This window comes from Lycium barbarum, chromosome 5 (genome assembly GCF_019175385.1).
Source record: "Lycium barbarum isolate Lr01 chromosome 5, ASM1917538v2, whole genome shotgun sequence".
NCBI classification, from domain to species: Eukaryota; Viridiplantae; Streptophyta; class Magnoliopsida; order Solanales; family Solanaceae; genus Lycium; species Lycium barbarum.
The window spans coordinates 127,058,700-127,083,313 of NC_083341.1; the positions used below are offsets into that span (position 1 = coordinate 127,058,700).

The 24,614-nt window shown below is 38.1% G+C and overlaps 1 pseudogene; it reads left to right on the plus strand.

Moving 5' to 3' along the window:
* The first annotated feature begins 1,548 nt into the window (after positions 1-1,548).
* On the plus strand, positions 1,549-22,648 carry LOC132639763 (uncharacterized; annotated as a pseudogene).
* Positions 22,649-24,614: the final 1,966 nt, after the last annotated feature.

Here is a 24,614-nt window from a genome sequence, read left to right on the forward strand (position 1 = left end):
CAACATTAACTTTTTTTTTTTCCCCTTCCAGCTGATCCATTTGTTGACAAAGCAATTGCTACTAGGCTACGTAATTTGGAGATTAGAGCTCTAGAGCTCTTAGAAAAGTTTATCGCTTTGGAGAAAAGAAGCGAGGAGGTTTCAAATTCCCTGTTCAACAATTCAAGCGCTTTTCTAGTCTTTGGAGTCTTTTCTTTTTTCAACCTGAAAAATTTAACATGCGGTTTAGCATGGAAAATCTTCAGAATGTCCATGATTTGATTTATTATCAACTTTTTTCATTCACGGAAATTAGGGAAGGAAAAATTTGTTATTCTAAATAAGACAAAAAATGCTCTATTGACAACTCATGCGAATTTGGTTTATGAAGCGGAGGTACTTAGAGAAGTTGAACTGATGAAGACAATTGTTGATATTGATCATGCGGCCGGAGTTGGGGTTCGAGCTGATGTTGAGGTTGCGTATGCGAGTGAGTGTGCGTTGGTGAGGCGAAATGTATTTTTTCGTCGAACTCAGGCTATTGTAGACTCAGAGCCTCCTAAGGGGTTTGATGAATGACAACAAAAATGGGAGAGGAAGTCATATTATATGACTGGACTTATTCAACTTTGCATTGTGGTCGTTCTTACCGCTGTGTTGTATTGTGGTATCAGGTATGTTTTTATATATATATATATATATATATATATATATATATTTTTTTTTTAATTTATTGATAATTTTTATGTTTTAGTTCTTTATATTAATTAAGTGAAAATTCTAACTCTTAATATTGTTGTTTTTGTCAGGATTTTTGTGATGGTGAAATGCATGTGTAACATGGAAGGATCAATGTGGCATTCCGTAGTGGGTTTTATTATTTTGTTTTTGAGGCATAGGAAAAATAAAATAAAATTATGCTATGTCTAGTTTAAGTTTTTTGGGGCTGTTGGAGTCTACTTTTGTCTACCAGATGTAATTGTCTTTTAATTTAATGAAAGTCATTTTTAGTTTACAATAGTTCTATTCTTATTTCACATACTCAAAGAATGAAATACGAGCACAATATTACATACGGTTTGTAGTAATCTTATCAACGCGCGCATTCAAACATTTAACGAAACCAGTGTCCAAGTAAGCTTTTGTTTTACTTGTCGATTCTTTGTCTTTGCTCAACTGAAATGAGAATAAGACAAACTAAAACTCTTAATGACTACTTTTATTAATTTCGCAGAATGAATCAATTGATTTATGCTTCGATCAGCAACGTGGAAGAATAAAGAATAGATTGCTCTTTTGACCTTAGCCTATTACAGGGTTTAATATAGTTGCATTGCATTCTTTTTCTTCTGAAAGAACTTGTTATATTCAACTATCCTCCTGTGTAACTGTCAAAAATTTGTTCCATCTGATGCCAAGAAGAAATATTATTAGGAAATTAAGTTATCTTCAGCTTTCCTAGAAATATTACTTGCAGACAGTCGTGGACAATGTTTGAGCTGTTTATTCTTCTTTCTAAGAAATAAGCAAAATGCTCCAAAATTTGTGTAAAAGTGTAGTTACTGAAGTATGAGGCAGTGGACAAATGTTGGGTATAGAAACCTGTTCTGATGCTGTGGTTAGGAGATTCATGTTGTGTGCACTTCTGTTGGTTTAATGCTCCTTCACTTTCTGAAAGATTGAAGGCCAAATGTTATCCACATGAGCTCATAGCTGTGCACTTTGTGCCAAGAGTAGCTGAGTCTGACCTGCTAAAGGTGGATTGAAACCTTAACATGTGTCATTTGTTCTAATGTTAAAAGATTATCATGGCCAAATATGATGTCACACATGTGTGCTACATTTACGTGGGAAGCGTACATGCTGGCAACTAAACAGATCAGGGAATTGAGGAAAAACAAATTGTTCTTATCCTTTTTTGTGGTACAGTTTCGTCTAAAGCCCTGCTTCAAAGACCAGTTTGCCGGTTGGAGAAGAAAATGCCTGATAGTTGGTCCCATATTGAACCGGCTACTTTCAGGATTCGGGGAGAAAACTATTTGATGAGTTATGAGTTTTGATGATCGACATATGCATTAGGGACCAGGTCCTTGATCGGGCACCCTGGGCACTGTACGAATGTGACAGCTGCAGCCTGTAAAGCTTTGACACTGTTCCGACTTGCAGAGCCACAGCAGGACAGACGAATCATTGCAATGTCTCTATCTATGTCACATGCGTCTCTCATGCTCCTTACTTGGCCCTTATATAAACAACATGTTGACATTTGTTTGACCTAGCAACTCAAAACATATTATTCTCATTGTTGAAAAGAGTAGCCGCCACTGTTTTCTCAAAGCTTTCAAGATCAAGACTAAATAACTCCAAGGACTAGTTCCCAATACTGAAGATGTCTTAAGTCCTAGGTTATTTTAGTCTTTAGCTTTTGGTCTAAATATTGTAAACCTACACTTCTTTTAAGAAGGGCTTTTGCAGGTGTTTAGTTTATTAAGCTTTTTGTGTAGACGCCTAACTATAGTTAGTTATGAAGAGTTGAAGTTCAACCAGAGGTAGTTGAATTATTATGGTTCTTGGCTATAGTTGATCAAGTAAGTGCTTGCAATAGAGGTATTGTAAGGGAAGGGGTTAGTGCGCTAATTCCTTGGTTACAAAAGGCTTGTAATCTGAAAGACGTTGCTCAGTTAGTGAAGTTGGAAATCCTACCAGTGTAGGTTGTGGTTTTTAATCCCTTGAGTAAGGAGTTTTCCACGTAAACATCATGTCTTGTTTACTTTCTATTTTTGCTTGAGGGAACAGATAAGGTACCTGGTCCCTTATCTGTTTCGGTGGACACTTAGTTTCTATCAATTGGTATCAGAACAGGTTCTTTCTAAAAGGGTAACACCTAGAAAGGATCTCTCATTATGGCTGCTCCACCAAACTTTGAGGAAGAACAGTCAACCACGAGGCCTTCGAGATTTAATGGAAAGTATTATGGATGATGGAAAACAAGAGTGCACGACTATTTGATGGCTGAAGTTTCCGAGCTCTAGGACATCATTCTTGATGGTCCTTTTGTCCTTACATGCCAGTAATGATATCCTAATTCGGCTACCTCTCCCATACATCAAGGCAGAAAGAAAGTCTTGCCAGGGGAGCCCCATCACCTACTAAAGGATCAGTTACTGGACTGCTACGCTTCTCAGGGCCCTCTGCGTCAGAGTGACCCCGCCGGGGCGATCCAGTCACCCGGAGTTCAAGTTCGATCCATTAGGTTCCTCGATTTCTTTTTTTAAACAATATAAGAAAACACCCTGATATTGAGTCTGGAAAGCTAGAGGTAAAACCCAGAAAAAAATATGTCGAAGCTGATAGAACAGCCATTGAAAAGGGGTTCAAGGCAAAGAAGATTTTAATGTGTGGTATTGGACCAGATGAATACAATCATGTTTCATCTTGTGAAATTGCCAAGGAAATATGGGAAGCCTTTTTGACGGCTCATGAAGGAACCTCTCAAGTCAAGCAGTCTAAAATAGACATGCTCACCATTGAGTATGAACTATTTAGAATGAAGGACGATGAGTCAATTCAGGATATGTGTCACACCCAGAACCATGGCCCGGGCGAAACACGACACTTGGTGCCTTACTGCATGCGACCAAGCGAAGCACATGGCTTGCTAAATTATCATGAGGCATAACATGAGCGGGATATAACGTGAATGCATAATGAACCTTTATAAAACGTAGTAAGTCATAATACTTATTAAAAATACTTGTTTAAACATGAGTGCGGAAATAAAATGAATGAGCCAAAATGGCTATACGACTCCGAATGTCTGACATAACATAACTGACTTGTTTAGTTTATGAAACCTCTATCATGAGTCTGATTGGAAAACATACTTACTGGGACAAGCCCCCCAGCATACCTTAGTTGCATAACTAATCATAAAACAAAAGTTGACTAAACTTCTAATGAGATGGGGCTCACCAATAAGCTGATACGAATGCTGTCCTACTGAGAAGATGTGTCGTCCTGTATATCAGTACCTGCATCGTGAAATGCAGGCTCCCGGGCAATAAAAGGGGACGTCAGGACATTGAATGTACTGGTATGTAAAGCAACTGACAGAAATAACATGGGACATGGAATAACATGATAAGAACTGAAACTGAAAACCTGGACATGAACATGAGCATGAGCATGAGTACATATATATAACATAAGCAAAACATGATAAGTAGGGAGAGCATTTCATAAACCGACATGTGATATCACCACGTGGGTACGTGGAGTCTGGTACCTCGCCGGACCAGCAGAGCCCTCATACTTTTCCAGGGTATAAGGTGGTAACGTGCCTGATGGATCCATTCAGTGTAAAATTAAGGTATCGTCCTATCTGGGCGGGGCGATCCTTGTCCTACGGTGGCTACGTAGTTTCAGGCTATCTGAGCCTTCTCGGTAATTCGTGCAACTCCCAAAAACATGAATATAATATAGTTGGCTAAGAAGCCGTGATTTTCGTGAATTAACTTGTACTTGTCTTGTAATCATGATTTCACGAAATAACTTGTAAACATAGTTTCATGAAATAATTTGTAATCATGGTTTCTTGAAATAACTTGTATTTAGTATGTATGTATCTTGTATCATAGCATGAAAGTAATTATATAATATAGTTGCATGAAAACTTGTAGACATGTAGGATATTCATGAAATAATCATTTTTATTTAAAAACATGCATGCAAGAACCCATGGATTACGGACTGATTCTCAATAATCATATGGAGTTATTAAGAACACAATGATAGAATCATAGCAATTCATACATAATATAATCATGGACATGGACCTAAGGTTATCATGAGCATAATATAGAATAGAAACCATAGTTTTGTAAAGTTTCATACTTTATGGATTCGGAGGCGTGGGAAGAACAATGATGTTCCCACATGTAGATAGTAACTCTACATACCTTAGTCGCTCCAAAACTTGAATTAAAGACTTGAGCTTTGAAGAAGATTTTCAAAATCTTGAATTCTTGAACCTTGAGATGAGTTTTCTTGAAAACCCTAATTTTGGAATGATGATTTCTTGTTTAGTTTACAAGGATATGTATTAGAGTTGACTTGGAATAATTAGAGTAGGCTTACCTTGGTGTTCTTGATGATGGAAGAGGGTAGGAGGTCGTTCTAGGACTTGAAGGAATGTAAAATAATGATTTGAACTGATATGGATGAATATATACTGTTTTGGAAAATTAATTTTTCGGCCCAGTTAAATAGTGGCCGTATTTTGAAATACGGTCCGTATTTTGAAATACGGACTGCACTGCGTCTCTTCAGTAAAATGACCATAACTCTTTGTACAGATGTCTGTTTGACCCCCATAATATACCGTTGGAAAGGTTTTTCAAAGTTCTACAACTTTCATCAAGGAAGTGTTCCCAAATTCCAAATACGTTTTGAAATACGGGCGGTATTTTGAAATACGGTCCTTATTTAACCATTTGACATCCAAATATCAAATTCCAGAATGCTTAGAAATCCTTGGTACCAGTTTACGACTTGAATTACGGCCCATATACTGAAATACGGTCACTGTTCATGGGCGTAAACCCCCATCTTACAACTGAACAGGGAAATTCCAATTCGCACATTCTTTATCTGATTTTCTAAGTTTGAGATCATGGTCAAAGCTTAGGTTAAAGGTACGGGGTGTTACAATATCTCCCCCTTGGGATCATTCGTCCTCGAATGATGGGTCATGGTTAAGAATATGACTGGACATGGCCTGGGCATGGCTTGAATACGTGAACATGAATGAAACATGATGTAAAACATAAGAGCTTGACATGGTTACATGGGAACATGGTCATGGATCATGAGAACTGAATACGTGATTATATGGAAACATGTTGGGGAACATGAAACTGAGTAGCACCTACATGAATGAGAATCATGACACCATTGTCCTCGATTCATAATAATGATTAAGAGTTACTACTAACTCTAGAATTTACGAAAATTACGGCAGGACTTCCTTCGTAATTCGGACTCTCATGACATTTCTCAAACGCCTGTCAGCTAACTAAAGTATCAACATAAACCTCGCAGGGTATCTTAATACATATGATGCGGCATAATCTTAATTACTGAATCTTGAATGTGGCTAACATGAATACTGAGCTGGCCTGAACACATGATTATTGGCTGAATGATTGCATGATTACTATACATGGGGTTTGGAAGATAATTTGTAGGCACGAATGACATGAGTACTGGAAAATAGGCACGAACATGACATGATTACCTGGACGTGAGGAGCATGACATGGGGTATAAATACACGAAGACTGGATGACATGAATACATGAGTGCTAAACTGTCATGAGATACGAATACGTGTGAAAATGGATATCGTAACATGGGATTTGAATGTCAAAACATAATTGTTACAACATGTGGGTTGACTACTAAGTGCGTGTAGGATTTGGATACTTAGAGACTTAATCACAGACGTTCGTATGTCACCATGGTAATATGAGATATGAGTATGACTTAGGCTTTGAATGCAACTCGATGTGAATGCAAGTGCAACTCGATGTGAATGCGACAGACTTGAGTCGTATAACAAGAATATGACCCTAACATAGGTGTTCATAAATCTCTAGCATAGGCATGACATGAATACGTCGAATCTGAGTAGAATACTCCCGAGATAAGTACCATAGGGTACATAAAAATATATCTATTTGAATATAGGAATGCACCTTACTTCTGATTATCTTGTTAGCTGTTAATCATGATTATGAATACCTTAGCTCATCTTGCTCATTCTCGTGAGCGAATTATAGAGGACTGAGAGAAAAGGAATTATTGGTACTATTCATATAAGATACTTTGCTTTAGAGAACAGACATGACATGATGCATTGTACATGGAGGACGTAACGTGGAACATGCGTACATGGGAACGTGATTCATATGGCATGAAACGTGAATACGTGAATAGCATGACACGGGACATGGGTACATGAAAAACATGGCGTTCACATAAGTATCTGCATACCATGGCGTATAGACTTGAGTTCATGAGCATTAAAGTAAGACTAAGGCATAAGTGTGACTTGCGTGGAGTACAATTGTAGGCTAACTCTTGGGTACTCAGAGACGTAAGGCATGGATAAAAGCATTACCTTTAGGATTTAGATATACCGAAAGAATAGGACATGGTTCAACACAGCTTACTCTTATCACCGTGAGTAAATGCCCTTGTTATAGATAAGACACACGAAAGAATGGATTATAGGCATGTATAACTCGTTCCTCGAGCATCTAAGACATGGATAGAATGTCACCTTGAACATAACGAGGCCTAGATACTTAGCAAAAGGAAAAAGGAATCATGTTGTCATGATCGTAAAACATTAGCTAAAGGAACATAAGCACGAATTACATAGAATCATGAGTAGGACATCCATCTTGGTTCACCTTCGTTATTATCTCATAAAATCATTGTTACGATACCGCTATAAGTGGAATGCATAGCGAAATAAATTGGGGCACGAGTATGTGGTAACATGGATAACATAATCATAGGGGTCAAGATCATCATTAGATTTGAAAAGCACTTAGATGCTAGAACATGGACATGAGTATAAAAGCATGATAGATACGTGAGACTTGAATGCGGTTTTTAACTTTAGACATGAGCACACCAGAAGTGCCAGACATGAAAGGACATTCCCTTACATAACTTACTATCGTATGAAGTTTTATTTCTTGTATCTTAAACGCGGAGTATCAATCTCTAACATGGGCATGATATGGGTACGAAAGGCACGAGTAGAGTACGTCTGGGCATCAGTACCACATAGTACATGAATTACTCGGGAATTGGAACCGTTATACCCTTAAAACTCGCTATTCGATCTAGAACTTTATCTCATAACATAATTACCTAGTACTTGCTCTCAACAGCATGACAAAGATCACATTCTACGCACCTTATCTTGGCTACATAAAACTGTGACCCTCTGACATAATCTCCTTAACACCTATCAACTTACAAAACACATAGTTTATATCGGCACCTTATTGCACGATCTCCCCCTTAGTTCAATAGCTGACGTTTAAAGCCCGTGGATCTCTCGAGTTAGCGATAAGTGGTCATCTAGTGGTTCTGCCAATTTCCTCTAAAATACTGACGACCCATTTCTTCGGCTTACTTCAAGCAAGTCTTACTTACTGTGAAAACTGGATTACTTAAATGAATGGGTTTCTAATGTACATGACTAGCATACTAGCTTTGTCAGCCTTGGGGAAAAACTCTTTTCTGATAGCATTTAAGCTTAGATGGTTTTCTTCTTTCACCAATTTCTATACCTCGAATTTAACTTAAATCCCTTGGGTTCTAACACGCCTTCGGTGTATTCAGACAATTACCCACTTAGTAGTGCTAACTTGGCTAAGTACTCAAATCGTACTTCTACTAACTCTGCTGAAAATTTCTAATTCACTGAATCTATTCAAACTTACTTACTATGCTTCTGTTAACCACTTGCTAGCATCACATTATCTAATTCTTCTCTGAGTACTAAAGTGAAACATAAGGTTATTTCTAACTTTTCCTCCTCATCTGATTCTATTATGGGGTTGTATACTATCTTTCTGAACTATAGACATAGATCACACTTAGGGAAATTTCATCTGTCTCAAATAAGGAATTGGAACAACTAACCCCAAACTCCCTATACACTTTCAAAAATTATATCATACTATACACATCAGGGATAAATATTTAATCACATAACCTAAGAGGGAATTACTATATCTCTTATCTCATAGTAATATCTGCTTCTTGTAGTAACTTACTAACGTCATACTCTCCAGATCTAATCTGAATAAGCTGAAATAATTTGAAACTAATACTAAAAAAATTCAATAGCGTCTGCTTGTGGTTTTCTTATCGCATCAGTCCCTTCCTAGTCATATGCATAGATCATATGGCAAAAATATATATATCCTTGAAAAGATCGAGACTTTCTAGTATTACAGGTGGTTGGCTCTTAGGCTATTTCCTGCTCAAAACTATCGTGGACAATTTATGCATGTTGCGGTTAACTTCATAACATCCTACCTCGTGGGGTCTTAAATATGAACAATCACCCTTATACTACAGCTCCATGGTCAAAGAGTCCAAATAAACTTACTCTATAGGGTATATAACTTACGTGTGCTACCATACCAAAACTTGTCTTTCAAATGGTACTAACACCTGATAAACACACCATGCACTATTTGGCAAGTCTTGGGTCTCGAATTTCCTTTTTGCCGCTTACACATTTGATACGTTCAGAATTCGATGGAAAAAGAATGTTACTTACTGCTCTAAACTTCATGGCACGAGTTAGAATAATTCATGATGACTCTATCTGAAAGCAACACATCGATAACACATGAGTTCGAGTGCTTTCTGAGAACACAGCTCTATTGCACGATCTAGAGTTGAAAGAAGTGAGACAATCTTAAATGTCTTGGTGGTCAACTGTTTATATGTGTGGCGCGCAAACACATATAAAAGTGACCCCACTGGATACGGTTTCATAGACTCCCTAAGACACCTGAACCAAGGCTCCGATACCAAGCTTTGTCACACCCAGAACCATGGCCCGGGCGAAACACAATACTTGGTGCCTTACTGCATGCGACCAAGCGAAGCACATGGCTTGCTGAATTATCATGAGGCATAACATGAGCGGGATATAACGTGAATGCATAATGAGCCTTTATAAAACGTAGTAAGTCATAATACTTATTAAAAATACTTGTTTAAACATTAGTGCGGAAATAAAATGAATGAGCCAAAATGGCTATACGACTCTGAATGTCTGACATAACATAACCGACTTGTCTAGTTTATGAAACCTCTATCATGAGTCTGATTGGAAAACATACTTACTGGGACAAGCCCCCCAGCATACCTTAGTTGCATAACTAATCATAAAATAAAAGTTGACTAAACTTCTAATGAGATGGGGCTCACCAATAAGCTGATACGAATGCTGTCATACTGAGAAGATGTGTCGTCCTGTATATCAGTACCTGCATCGTGAAATGCAGGCTCCCGGGCAATAAAAGGGGACGTCAGGACATTGAATGTACTGGTATGTAAAGCAACTAAAAGAAATAACATGGGACATGGAATAACATGATAAGAACTGAAACTGAAAACCCGGACATGAACATGAGCATGAGCATGAGTACATATATATATAACATAAGAAAAACATGATAAGTAGGGAGAGCATTTCATAAGCTGACATGTGATATCACCACGTGGGTACGTGGATTCTGGTACCTCGCCGGACCAGCAGAGCCCTCATACCTTACCAGGGTATAAGGTGGTAACGTGCCTGATGGATCTATTCAGTGTAAAATTAAGGTATCGTCCTATCTGGGCGGAGCGATCCTTGTCCTACGGTGGCTATGTAGTTTCAGGCTATCTGAGCCTTCTCGGTAATTCGTGCAACTCCCAAAAACATGAACATAATATAGTTGGCTAAGAAGCCCATGATTTTCGTGAATTAACTTGTACTTGTCTTGTAATCATGATTCCACGAAATAACTTGTAAACATGGTTTCATGAAATAACTTGTATTTAGTATGTATGTATCTTGTATAATAGCATGAAAGTAATTATATAATATAGTTGCATGAAAACTTGTAGACATGTTGGATATTCATGAAATAATCATTTTTATTTAAAAACATGCATGCAAGAACCCATGGAATACGAGATATGGGTTTTTCATGGATTACGGACTGATTCTCAATAATCATATAGAGTTATTAAGAACACAGTGATAGAATCATAGCAATCCATACATAATATAATCATGGACATGGATCTAGGGTTATCATGAGCATAGTATAAAATAGAAACCCTAGTTTTGTAAAGTTTCATACTTTATGGATTAGGAGGCGTGGGAAGAACAATGATGTTCCCACACGTAGATAGTAACTCTACATACCTTAGTCGCTCCAAAACTTGAATTAAAGACTTGAACTTTGAAGAAGATTTCCAAAATCTTGAATTCTTGAACCTTGAGATGGGTTTTCTTGAAAACCCTAGTTTTGGAATGATGATTTCTTATTTAGATTACAAGGATATGTATTAGAATTGACTTGGAATAATTAGAGTAGGCTTACCTTGGTGTTCTTGAAGATGGAAGAGGGTAGGAGGTCGTTCTAGGGTTTGAAGGAATGTAAAATAATGATTTGAACTAATATGGACGAATATATACTGTTCTGGAAAATTAAATTTTCGGCCCAGTTAAATACTGGCCGTATTTTGAAATACGGACTGCACTGCGTCTCTTCAGTAAAATGGCTATAACTCTTTGCACAGATGTCTGTGTGACCCCCATAATATATCGTTGGAATGGTATTTCAAAGATCTACAACTTTCATCAAGGAAGTTTTCCCAAATTCCAAATACGTTCTGAAATACGGGCAGTATTTTGAAATTACGGTCCGTATTTAACCATTTGACATCCAAATGTCAAATTTCAGAATGCTCAGAAATCCTTGGTACCAGTTTACGACTTGAATTACGGCCGTATACTGAAATACGGTCACTATTCATGGGCGTAAACCCCCATCTTACAACTGAACAGGGAAATTCCAATTCCCACATTCTTTATCTGATTTTCTAAGTCTGGGATCATGGTAAAAGCTTAGGTTAAAGGTACGGAGTGTTACAATATGCACACTCGTTTCACCTCCATTATCAATGAGCTGCATTCTCTAGGTGAAGTCATTCCAATCAACAAGAGAGTTCAAAAAATACTTGGTGTTCTGCCAGGGTCTTGGGAAAGTAAAGTTAATGCCATAACTGAAGCCGAAGATCTGGAGAAAATGACCATTGATGACTTGATTGGAAGTCTCAAAACCTATGTGGTGAAGAAAAAGAAGGAGCTTGAAAGACGGGAGCCAAAGAAAGAGAAGAACCTGGTCCTGAAGGTGTCCAAAAGTGACTCAAGTGGTAATAAGTTTGATATGGCCTACATTACAAAAAGGTTCCATAAGATGATTAGTAAAAATGGTGGATTCTCCAATATAGAAAGCTCTAGCAAGAACTTCAAACAGAATGACTTATGTCACAAATGTGGGAAGCCTGGTTACTACATCAAAGAATGTCCTCTTCACAAGCAAGATTACTACAAAAATGCTGACAAGGGAGTGAAGAGGAACCAGGTCCCTGATAAGAAGTTCAACAGAAGAGATGTGGTTAACAACTTGGTAAAGCAGGCTTTAGCTGCTTGGGGAGACTCCTCTAGTGAGTCTGAACATAAAGATACAGGGGGTACCTCCATGATAGCTATTGAAGATGAACCTGCGACTATGAGTCCATCTGTGTACTCATGACCAAGTCGGAAGTTGAAGATGACAATGAGAATGAAGAGGTAAATTTCTTTGATGTTCAGAAAAATCTGAAAAATTACTCTCAAAAGAAATTAATATCTCTTGCAAATGTGCTAGTTGATACCTATCATAGCATTATCAATGAGAAAAATGTCTTAAATGAAGAGATTGAAGTGTTAGAACAAGTAAGGGATGATATGGTAGTAAACATTGTGGATTTAAAGGAACAAGTTGAAGTGTTAACTAGGGATAATGCTTTGTTGATTAGTCAGATGAACAAATGGGTGAATACCCCTTCTAAGGGAAAACAAGTGGGAAGTGAGATTTATTTTGAGCTTGATAGTGAACTCAAAAGGGTTAAAATGAACCTCTCTATTGAGCTAGAAAGAAATAGGCAACTTCAAGAGGATCTAAGCCATGTGAAATCTGAACTTGATAAGTCTCTTCATTGGACCTGCTCTTCTGACAAAGTGGCTGCTATGTGCAAGGGTAATGATGGTAGACAAGGCATTGGTTATAAAAAGGCCAAGGCCCCGTTCAATCCTCACAGGAAATATGTTTCTGTAACTAATAATTGGCTTTGCACCCACTGTGGCAACACTGGTCATTACAAAGACTCCTGCAAAGCAAGATTTCAGTCTATGCACAAAAACAGAGCTTATATTGATAACAAACCCAAGAATGCGGGACCTGGTCCCCATAAAATGAAATCTGTGCTACTTGCATGGGCGAATAGATCTCTTATTCACCCATTTTATGATTACAAGGGACCCAAGTTAGCTTGGGTTCCAAAGACTAACAAATAACTTTGTTTGCAGGACAAAGTGAGAGGGAACAATAAAAAATGGTTTGTTGATAGTGGCTGCTCAAAGCATATGACTGGAAGGATGAAAACTTTTCTCTCACTCAAGGCTTTGAAAGGTGGGAGTGTGTCCTTTGGTAATGGGAAGAAAGGACATATTCTTGGCATTGGAAAAATTGACAAGACACTCTCCTATGCTATTGAAAATGTTTACTACGTGAAGGGTTTAAGCTACAGTCTGCTGAGTGTATCACAAATATGTGACAGAGGAAACAAAGTGGAGTTCTTGTCTCATATGTGCTCTATCACTAATCTCAAATCTGGAGAAGTGGTACTAACTGAATACAAGAATATCTATGTAGCAGATTTTGGCTCATCTGATGATAATGATTTAACTTGTCTCAGTGCCGTGGATGACACTGCTGAGCTGTGGCACAGGAGATTGGGACATGCAAGCTTCACGTTGCTGAAAAAATTTGTGGCAAAGGACATGGTCCGTGGGCTACCAAATTTCAAGTTTAAAGATCACAAGGTGTGTGGTGCATGCATAAAAGGGAAGCAAGTCAGAACCTCTTTTAAACCAAAGAAGGAAGTAAGCACCTCTAGGCCACTTGAGCTTCTTCATATGGATCTTTGTGGGCCTATGAGGATTCAAAGCAGAGGTGGAAAAAAGTTGACTTTTCAAGATTCACTTAGATCTTGTTTCTAAGAACCAAGGATGAAACATTCCCAGTGTTTGTAGCCTTTATGAAATAGATTCAAGTGAAGTTGGGATATCAAGTTGCAAGCATAAGATCTGATCATGGCACAGAATTTGACACAATGCAAACTTTAATGAATTCTGTGCTGGAAATGGGATTAGTCACAATTTCTCTGCTCCCAGAACACCACAGCAAAATGGTGTTGTGGAAAGGAAAAACATGACTCTTGAAGACATGGCAAGAACAATGCTAATTACAAGTGATGTGGCCAAAAGTTTCTGGGCAGAGGCTGTCAACACTGCTTGCTATTTGATCAACAGGTGCATGATCAGATCCTTCAGGCTGCTAAATGTAAAGAAACCCAAGCTAACTCACCTTAAGGCTTTTGGATGCAAATGTTTTATTCTTAACAATGGCAAGGAAGCCTTAGGAAGTTTGATGCTAAGAGTGACGAAGGAATCTTTCTTGGATACTCTTCTTATAGCAAGGCATATAAAGTTTTCAATAAGAGAACTCAAATTGTGGAAAAAGTGTGCATGTGATCTTTGATGAGACAGATGAGTTGGGAAGCAAAGGGATACAAAGGGATAAAATGAATAATGGAGACCTCTCAATTCCAAATGAGGTCTTGGAAATCACAAGTGGAAAGGCTGAAATGATGAAGCAATGAAGAAGATGCAACAGATTATCCCGCTGATGCAAAGGTACCAGGTCCCTCCATCACTCCACTTGAGGCTGAAGATAGAGTTGTTGATCCTGTGTCAAACAATCTTAGTGCTGATCAGAAAAGTGGAGATCAACATCTCTAGATGCAAATGATGGTTCCAATGCGGAGGCACCTGGTCCCTCAAGCAGTGAAATTCAAGTATCCAACGGGAAACACAAGAAATCTCACCTTCTTGAAAGTATAATCACTCCCTTAAACTCTGGCATCCAAACCAGATCTAAGGCAAGAAACATATTTGCCTACTCCGCATTTATTTCCCAAATTGAGCCCAAGAACATCAAGGAGTCATTGAAAGATGCTGACTGGATTAGTGTTATGCAAGAAGAGCTTCATCAATTTGAAAGGAACAAGGTGTGGCACCTGGTCCTTAGACTAGCAGACAGAACAATGATTGGGACTAGGTGGGTGTTTCGTAACAAGCTTGATGAGTTTGGATACACTACCAGAAATAAGGCAAGACTGGTCGTTCAAGGGTATAATTAAGAAGAGGGTATTGATTATGATGAGACTTTTGCACCAGTGGAAAGGATGGAGGCAATAAGGATTCTAATTGCTTTTGCATCCCATATGGAGTTTAAATTGTTCCAACGGGATATCAAAAGTGCATTTCTCAATAGATACTTAAAAGAAGAGGTCTTTGGCAAGCAACCTCCTGGCTTTGAAAGTCATGATCATTCTGAGCATGTCTTCAAACTTGACAAATCTCTCCATGGCTTAAAGCAGGCTCCTCAAGTATGGTATGAAAGATTGTCAAAGTTTTTTTTGGAAAATGGGTTTACAAGCGGAAGAATTGATAACACTCTGTTCCTAAAGAAGAGAGGGAAGAATCTGCTGATTGTGCAAGTATATGTTGATGATATCATCTTTGGTGCTACTCTTGATTCCTTATGTGAAGAATTTGTTGAGCTCATGAGGAGTGAATTTGAAATGAGCATGATGGGTGAGCTAAATTTTTTCTTGGGTCTACAAGTCAAGCAATCTCAAAAGGGCACCATGATTAGTCAACAAAAGTACATCAAGGAGCTGCTTAAAAGGTTTGAAATGGGAAATGCAAAGCCTATTGATACCCCTATAGGAACTACTACTAAGCTGGATATGGATGAACCTGGTCTCTCTGTGAATGAAACCATGTATAAAGGTATCATTAGGTCACTGCTATACCTAACTGCTTGCAGGCCTGACATCGTGTTCAGTGTAGGGCTGCGTGCTAGGTTCCAATCAAGTCCTAAAGAGTCTCACTTGAAAGCTGCAAAAATAATTTTGAGATATCTTAAAAGTTCACAGGACCTGGTCCTCTTTTATCCCTCTGAAGGAAATTTTGACTTGGTTGGTTATGCTGATGCTGATTATACTAGTTACCTGGTGGATAGCAAAAGTACTTCTGGGATGGCATATTTCCTGGGGTCATGCTTGATCTCATGGGGTACTAGGAAATAGAATTTTGTGGCTCTCTCTACTGCTGAGGCTGAGTATGTGGCTACTGCCTCTTGTTGTACTCAATTGCTGTGGATCAAACAACAACTTGAGGACTTTTGTGTCTTTACTGCTTGTGTGCCTCTAATGTGTGATAATACCAGTGCCCTGAATATGGCAAAAAATCAAGTGCATCACTAGAGAACCAAGCACATTGATGTGAGGCATCTTTTCCTAAGGGACAATGTGGAAAAGGGGTTGATCTGCATGAAGTTCTGCAAATCTGCATGAAATTCTACAACACAGAAGATCAGATTGTAGATATTTTCACCAAGGCACTGGGCAGAGAACAGTTTGAAAGAAATCATTTGGAGTTGGGCTTGATCTAGCTCCACTAGTTGTCTCCCAATGATTGGCTATTTTGAAAGAAATCGTTTGGGGTTGGGCTTGATCTAGCTCCACTAGTTGTCTCCCAATGATTGGCTATGTCAAGAAAAAAAGGTAAAATGCTCAAAGTATTTTTTGGAGACATCTGACTCACTCTTATACTGTTACAGGTATACTCATATGGCACTCTCAGGACAGCCAAAGCACTGAAGCCATTGCATATTTCAGAAGTTTTTCCCTAAGCTTTATCAAAACAAATTAGTCAAGGGACCTGGTCCCGTTGACTCCGGTTAGTAGTCTTTTGAATACTTATATGCTATTAAATTGTCAAAATGCCATGTCATCATTTGTCCCCATCTCCTTTCAAAATCCAACGTCGAATCATCATACTTTTTCAGAATCGACCTGACTTAAATGAAACAGTTTGTTTGCCAATACGAACCGGTTCCTTCACCCTCTTTTAAAACCCAACCATAAATTTCCTTTCTCTCTCTCACTTTACTCTCAACACTCAGTTTTCATTGTCCCCATCTTCTCCCATCAATTTGACTATGTCAAACAATGAAGTTTTACCTCCTAGTGTCTCAGAAATCAATCCTTCCTCTCCCAAACAGCTTACTTTAACCAACCCACAAATGAGTATACCATCTCCAACAGTTTTCCTTCCCAAAGAACCAAACCAAACAACATCTTCTCCAAAACCTGCTGGTTTCTCTAGGACTCATAAAAACCAAATCCCAAAGAAGTTACTGCCTACTTTCACGTCCTATGAGAAACCCAATTCGGAAGAAAGCACTCATACTATGCCGACCTCTCACAATCTTGAGACATCTGTGGACACTACTGAAAAGTATGACGATATGGAAGTGACAAGTCAAGGAGTGAAAACAGACACTGTAATTGAAAAGAGGGACTTAAGGGAAGTTCCTCTAGATTCAAGTAATCCAACTTCTCTTGCAAATATGGATATTTCTGGGGTTTTGATTAAGAGTGTGGTAACGGGTGGTGAAACAAAAGATAGTGTCAAAAATGTTATTGCTAATGAACATGGAAATAGCGGGGGGATGGAAACTGAGGGAGTGGGTGAAGCACCTCAGGGGGAACAGAGTAGTTTAGTTCATACTGTAGTGAGTGTGGGACCTGATCCCTCTGAAATATCATCTGCCTCTCAACCAATGTTTACAATTGCAGTTCCATGTACAGAAACCTCACCTGAACGGAAAGCCTCTTCAGAGGAGGAACTTGGTTCATCTAACCATTCTGAGAGAGTTAACTTTGATGATCATATCATATTGAGAACTGTATATAGACAAAGGTCTGGGGGTGCTAAGTAGATGAGAAAGGGGAAAAGCAGGAGAAAATATTTCGCCGATAGAAGGCCTGCTTCTAAGCAAAGAAAGAGACCTCCGACTACAAAGCATAAGTCTAAGGCAAGATTAGACTCTACCTTACTGGTTAATAAAGCAAAAACAACTGGTCAGAGATGGAGAAGAGGACATTTTGAAAATTTGAATAAGTTGAGGGATGAAGTAATTGTTATGTCTGATGGAGAAGAAGAGGAGGGGGAAGCCCCATTGGTCAGGCAAAACTCCAAAAGTAAAAGGACAATTGTGGCTGAAAAAGGTGAGGAAAGTGAAAAGGATGAAGCCGTGGCAAAGGAGAGGATGGTGTCAAAATCCCCTAAGAAAAAAAACGATTTTAGTAAGGAGGGAGGTTTTTCCAAAAGGAGAAGAGTTAGTATCGAAGGACCTGGTTCCTCAACAAAAAGCACGCAAGCACTGGAGAAGGAAAGCCAACGTAATCTACAAGGGCGAAAATTTTTACTGGGAAAAGTAATTGATCCAGAGATTATCGGCCACAAAGCGTTAGAGGATTTAATGGAAGTGCTCAAATCTCAACAATGGGAGCACCTAATGGAAGGTCCTGCAGTGGCTTATGAGAAAGAAGTAGCCGATTTCTTTGTAAATCTTCAGTACACTGATGACTACTCATTGGTTTTCCAAGTTGGTCAGGTGGAGTTCACCCTCAATGAAGAACAACTGGGGATAATTCTTGGTGTTCCAATTGCTGGAGTAAGTCGACTGGAGGAAGGAGACAAGGCTACTACAGACTTCAAGCTTCACATAGTTAAAAAGGGCGAGCATGTGACCACTGAGACCATCTGTAAGAAACAAATGAAGTCTCAGTATCAATTGCTCTTTGAGTTTGTGAACAAGGTCATGCTTCCTCACACTGAGAAAAGATGTATTGCTTCCCGAACGGACCTGGTCCTTATGGAAATTCTGGATGGTGGCCATTCGTTTAGCTTTTCTGGAATTATGTTACAGTACATGATCAAGGTAGTGGATGTCAAGGATGGTAAGCATGGTCTGCCCTATGGTTCTCTTCTTACCAAAGTGTTTGAGCATTTCAATGTGCCTCTTGGTAAAGCTTCCAAAGGGAACAAGAAGCAGATGTTCTCTATGTCCACTCTGGAAGAGTCTGAATGTGTTCCAAAGAAAGGAGGAGCAGGGACCACAACCACCATATCTGGCCTGATTGAAGCAAATGAGAAAATATTGGCTGATGTTGAGAGGTTGCAGGTTGAGAACACCTTGTTGAAGGCAGAAATCACCAGACTAAAACTGGAGGTACATGGTCCTAGTGGTGATACAACGACAGAAGTTGCAGAGTTGCGAGAGGTTAATTCTAGTCTCACGAAGAAAGTTGCCAAGCTCCAGGAGCAAATCCTGGCTAATCACAAAGCTGCGGATGCTTGACTAGACATGATGTTCAAAGCTTTCAACCCTGCCAGTTCTGCCAATCTTGATCCTCTATTCCGTCACATTTTCTGAACTTTCACATTTTCTGAACTTTCTCTTTGATATTGGCATTTTGACGTTTAAGTTAGTATGTTTGTATTACGTTGATTATAATGTTTTTATACTAAAATTTTCTTATGCTTGGCACATTCTCTGATTTTTGTATATGTTTCTTTTGGTGCTTTGCTGTTTCTGTTGGTCCTCATACTGCATTGCCCAAGCGGCCTGGGTCAATGTTTCTGAACTTCTTATTTCTTGTGCCAATCTTTATCTCTTTTCAATGATACCAAAAGGGGGAAGATGTGTGTTAGTTTTAGTAGTCGCAAAAGGAACCTGATTCTCTGATTGAAAATGCAACTATGTTGTTGGGGCCAAATCTGCAGGGGGAACCTGGTTCTCCAAGGGAACATCACTTACGAGTTTGTCATCATCAAAAAGGGGGAAATTGATGAGTTATGAGTTTTGATGATCGACATACGCATCAGGGACCAGGTCCTTGATCAGGTCCCCTGGGCACTGTATGAATGTGACAGCTGTAAAACTGTGACACTGTTCGACTTGCAGAGCCACAGTAGGACAGACGAATCATTGCAATGTCTCTATCTATGTCACATGTGTCTCACATGATCCTTACTTGGCCCCCTATGTAAACAACATGTTGACATTTGTTTGACCTAGCAACTCAAAACATATTATTCTCATTGTTGAAAAGAGTAGCCGCCACTGTTTTCTCAGAGCTTTCAAGATCAGGACTAAATAACTCCATGGACTAGATCCCAATACTGAAGATATCTTAAGTCCTTGGTTATTTTAGTCTTTATCTTTTGGACTAAACATTGTAAATCTACACTTCTTTTAAGAAGGGCTTTTGTAGGTTTTTGGTTTATTAAGCTTTTTGTGTAGACGCCTAATTATAGTTAGTTATGGTGAGTTGAAGTTCAGCTAGAGGTAGTTGAATTAGTTTGGTTCTTGGTTAGAGTCAGTCAAGTAAGTGCTTGCAATAGAGGTATTGTAAGGGAAGGGATTAGTGGGCTAATTCCTTGGTTGCAAAAGGCTCGTAATCTGAAAGAAGTTACTCAGTTAGTGAAGTTGGAAATCCTACCAGTGTAGATCGTGGTTTTTAATCCCTCGAGCAAGAAGTTTTCCACGTAAACATCATGTCTTGTTTACTTTCTGTTTTTACTTAAGGGAACAAATAAGGTACCTGATCCCTTATCTGTTTTGGTGGACGCTTAGTTTCTATCACTATTTCAGGTAAAGTGCTTCCCTCTCTTAGCACTCACATGCACTCAGATACATGTGCCAGCTGCCACTGCACTAGTTCATGTGCTGTATATGGTATTTCATTTCACACATTTGTTTTTGTGCAGGGATAAAAACAAGGTGTTTGCTCCAAACTATTCAGCATATTATCCTTTTAGGGTTGATGTGTTTTTAAGCCAGAGAAAAATATTTCATATTGCGCGACATGTGGAACTTCCTTTCATTGAACATTCTCGAACACTTCCTCCCATTCTTGTTGTGAAAGTCTATGTACGATTGATTTTTGAAATTATAGTAATGAGTATTTACGTCATATTTTTCTTAATTGAACTTTCATAAAAGCTTTCAAGGTTCTGAAAGTGGTTTTGAATGTTATCTGCTTTGTTCATTTTAAGTTTGTTTGTGCAACTTTTCAATTAAAGATAGGTAATGTCTCCATGCTATAGAGTATAGATGCAACATATGTTCTCTTCAAAGTCTAAAGTACTCTGATGCATAAATTAGTAGGATTTTCTGGCCTCCTCACGGAGCAGTTGAGTAAATGAATATGGTCTAACCACTAATTCTACTTTGTTCATGGTGTGTCCTAAACTCCTAATCATACAGAGTTTCATTATTTAAGTAGTCATTTAAGTCATGTAGTTTCTATTTAGCCATTTCATAGCACGCTTAACCTTGCCTTTTGCTTTTAGTTTTTCTATGTACCAAAGTGCTCCCATTCATGCAATTTCTATTTAGCCAACTTTCTTAGCGTTCTATAGTGGCAGCATAGCTACTTAAATCTTAATTATTCCCTGATGTTGGGGAGGTACTGTTTTTCTTCTGCAGATCCCGTTATAGCCTACCGCAATTTTTCAAGGTAAAACTGATGGTGAAGGGATGAGTTTTGTCTTGTATTTTAAGCTTTTAGAAAGTTACGTCAAGGAACTTCCTCCTCATTTTTGAATAGAGTATCAGGGTATGTTATTTTCTTTTTCCGTATATGACTGGTTGGTTTCTCGCTTCTTTTCCAATTCTATCTACTTTTTTTAACATCCTTTGCAGCGTTGAGTCATTTCACTAGGTATTTTATAGCTTTGGTATAATTTCTTCCATGTTTCAGGATAGACCATCATATTTACTCTAGTCAGATTTTCTTTTGTGAATAGTTGAGTTCCTATTTGAAATAATTATCACTTTCCTCCCCTTGTCTTATCTTGGACAGAGGCTGATTGATGATGAAGTGGAAAAAGTAAGGGCTTTTCCTGTGGAACATACCGCTCCCTTTAGGGAACGATTGAAGATATTAGGTCGTGTAGCAAATATGGAGGAACTCCCATTAAGTGCAGCAGAAAAGAAGCTTGTGCATGCCTACAATGAAAACCCCTGCTCTTTCACGTCCACAACATGAGTTTTACAAGGTAAATTTGTCCAAGATTTGTTCTTTTTAATTTTGAGTACGATTTGGCTACACATCGTTTTCTACTAAAAAAATGTTTAATGTCCCTGTCATTGCCTTTTAAGATTTTTTTTTTTTTTGAAATGATGAGGGAATTCAATCCCTTGTAGCACTTACTTTTAGGGAAAAGGCGAACAAGTTGTTTTGAACCGGGAAATATCCTAAACTAATCTGGTACGTCCGGTAGTAAATGAAGATAGTTTCCAAGTAGTGGAGTTTACATTTGTTACAGAAGCATAAGATATCTTCATTTAAAATTATTTCGCCCAATATTTAAGATCAATTGTTTCAGTTTGCATGTATCTAGACTATTGCTCAATCTCTGGATTGAGAAAGAAATATATAACTAGGTTTTGATTTGTCTATTGATTCTTACTTCGGTTGTTAATGATCTTCATGCAGGGAGTGAATTACTTTGAGATTGACATAAATATGCATAGATTCAGTTACATCTCTAGGAAGGGATTTAAAACATCCCTAGATAGACTAAAGCTCTGTTGCTTGGATGTTGGGCCTAACAATTCAGGCAAGTATGTCTTCAATGTCCCTTTCTTTTTTCTTTTCTTCCAGAATATTTTTTGGCCTCGGATATCATTTTTTTCATCTAGGTAATTTTCCCACTTTCCAAGCAGGGTAACAAAGCTGAAGAATTGCCGGGGCAGGTTTTATGTTTTAGACGGTTAAATGATATTGACTACGCGAATTATCAGCAACTGGGTTTGGAATAACGAGCCCTTTGAATTAGCTGCACTTACATTGGAATTGTCAAGATATGCCAAATAAAGAAGTACCTTAGAGATGTTCAGTTGTCCCTCGTTTTTTGGAGTCCGGAACCAAAATGCCTCAAAAAAAAAAAGTTACTAAAGTACCTATAGCGTAATATTTTACTGCGCTATAGCACTAACGGAGACGGACCTGTTAAGTCCTATAATGCAATAAAATACTGCGCTATACGAAATACGCTCTGACCTATAAGACATGATTTTACTGCGTTATAAGAGAGAGAGAAACTCCTATTACGCAGTAAAATCATGCGTTATAGGTCTCCACTATAACCCAATCGGGTTCCATCACTGACCCCTCCAGTGGCAAAAAAAAATTAAAAACGCCATTGGAGGCGAGCCAAGGTGGTCCCCGCGCATTAAAAACGTCGTTTTCTATATAATTTCATCCGGAAAGTTTAGATTCTCGGTATATTCAAGTCAAGGAGCAAGATTCTAAATTCGAATTTTGAGAAAAAGCGGCGTACAACTCGATTAAAATAACTCTACAAAAAATCTTCGATTAAGGTTTTCTACTATGAACTTTTGTTATTATTTTGTTATATACATTATATTGCATGCATGTTTAACATTTAATCGTCATTAATTTAAAAAAAATCAAATTTCATTTTTTTTTGGGTTTGATCGGCTGGGTAGTGGCTCAGGCCACTGTTCTGTTTTTTTTTTTTTTTTGGTTTAATTGATTATTTGTTAAATGTTTATGAATTGTTAATTTGTTAAATGTTTATGCATTGTTAATTTGTTATATGTTTATGAGTTGTTAATTTGGTTAATTATTTATGAATTGTTAATTTGTTATATGTTTATGAGTTGAATTTGGTTAATTATTTATGAATTGTTAATGAATTATTATTTTGTTAATTGAGTATTTGTTAAATATTCTTTATGAATTGAAAGAAGTTGATTGGTAATGAATTATTATATTGTTAATATTTTGTTTGGATGATTGTTATGTATTGTTTTGACATTTATCGTATTATGTTGTATTATATAGGACCAAATCAGTGGTTACATAAAATAGAACCTCTCGTCGTTACATAACAATAAAATTAAAGTAGCAATCAAAGAAAACATTTTATTTATACTAACAACATAATATAATACAATAGGTAATAACCATCCAAACAAGTTGTAAACGATTATGAAATGTTAATCTGTACAATTTTAAAAGCATGAATATATATGTTAAATAAAAAAATTATCTTAAAAAGAATAGTTAAAGTTCTTCTTTTCATAAATACATAAGCTAACGATAAAAATGTAAAGTTTATAGGAAAATATGTAGTCGACGAATATGAACTCTTAGTTTAATTTTATCGTAGTTGTGTTGGCTATTTGGTCAACTTAAAATATATCGCATATTCAAAATAGAGTTCCAAACAAATATTACTGCTATATTTCGATTAGTTAATATAATTTATCTTTCATTTCAAGAATAATGATTAATTTAGTTTGTACAGACCAGACTCTTTTATGGATCCGAATGTTCCCCCTGGGACCGATGATCACCCGGGGCCCCCTGTTCACCCGGGGCCCGCTGATAGATCAGTATTGTTTTTGCAAGACAATCATAGGTTAGAGTTATCATGGGCCGGTACTATAGGGATATTTACTAGGCTCCGTCCCCGTAGGCTGCAGAGAGTGTGGACTCTTTTACGCGAGCACCCCCACACCCTCGCGTGTTGGAGATATTGTTTCGGGGCGACATCTACCGTTGCGTGTCCGTTGGTCGGGTACAACATGATTGGGCGCTCATCACAACCATGGTTGAGCGGTGGAGGCCAAAGACACATACCTTCCATCTTCACACTGGTGAGGCCACGATTACACTTGAGGATGTAGAGGTCCTCTTTGGATTGTGGGTTGATGGAGAGCCACTGTACACTTGGTACGAGCCTCCTCTTGGTCGGAC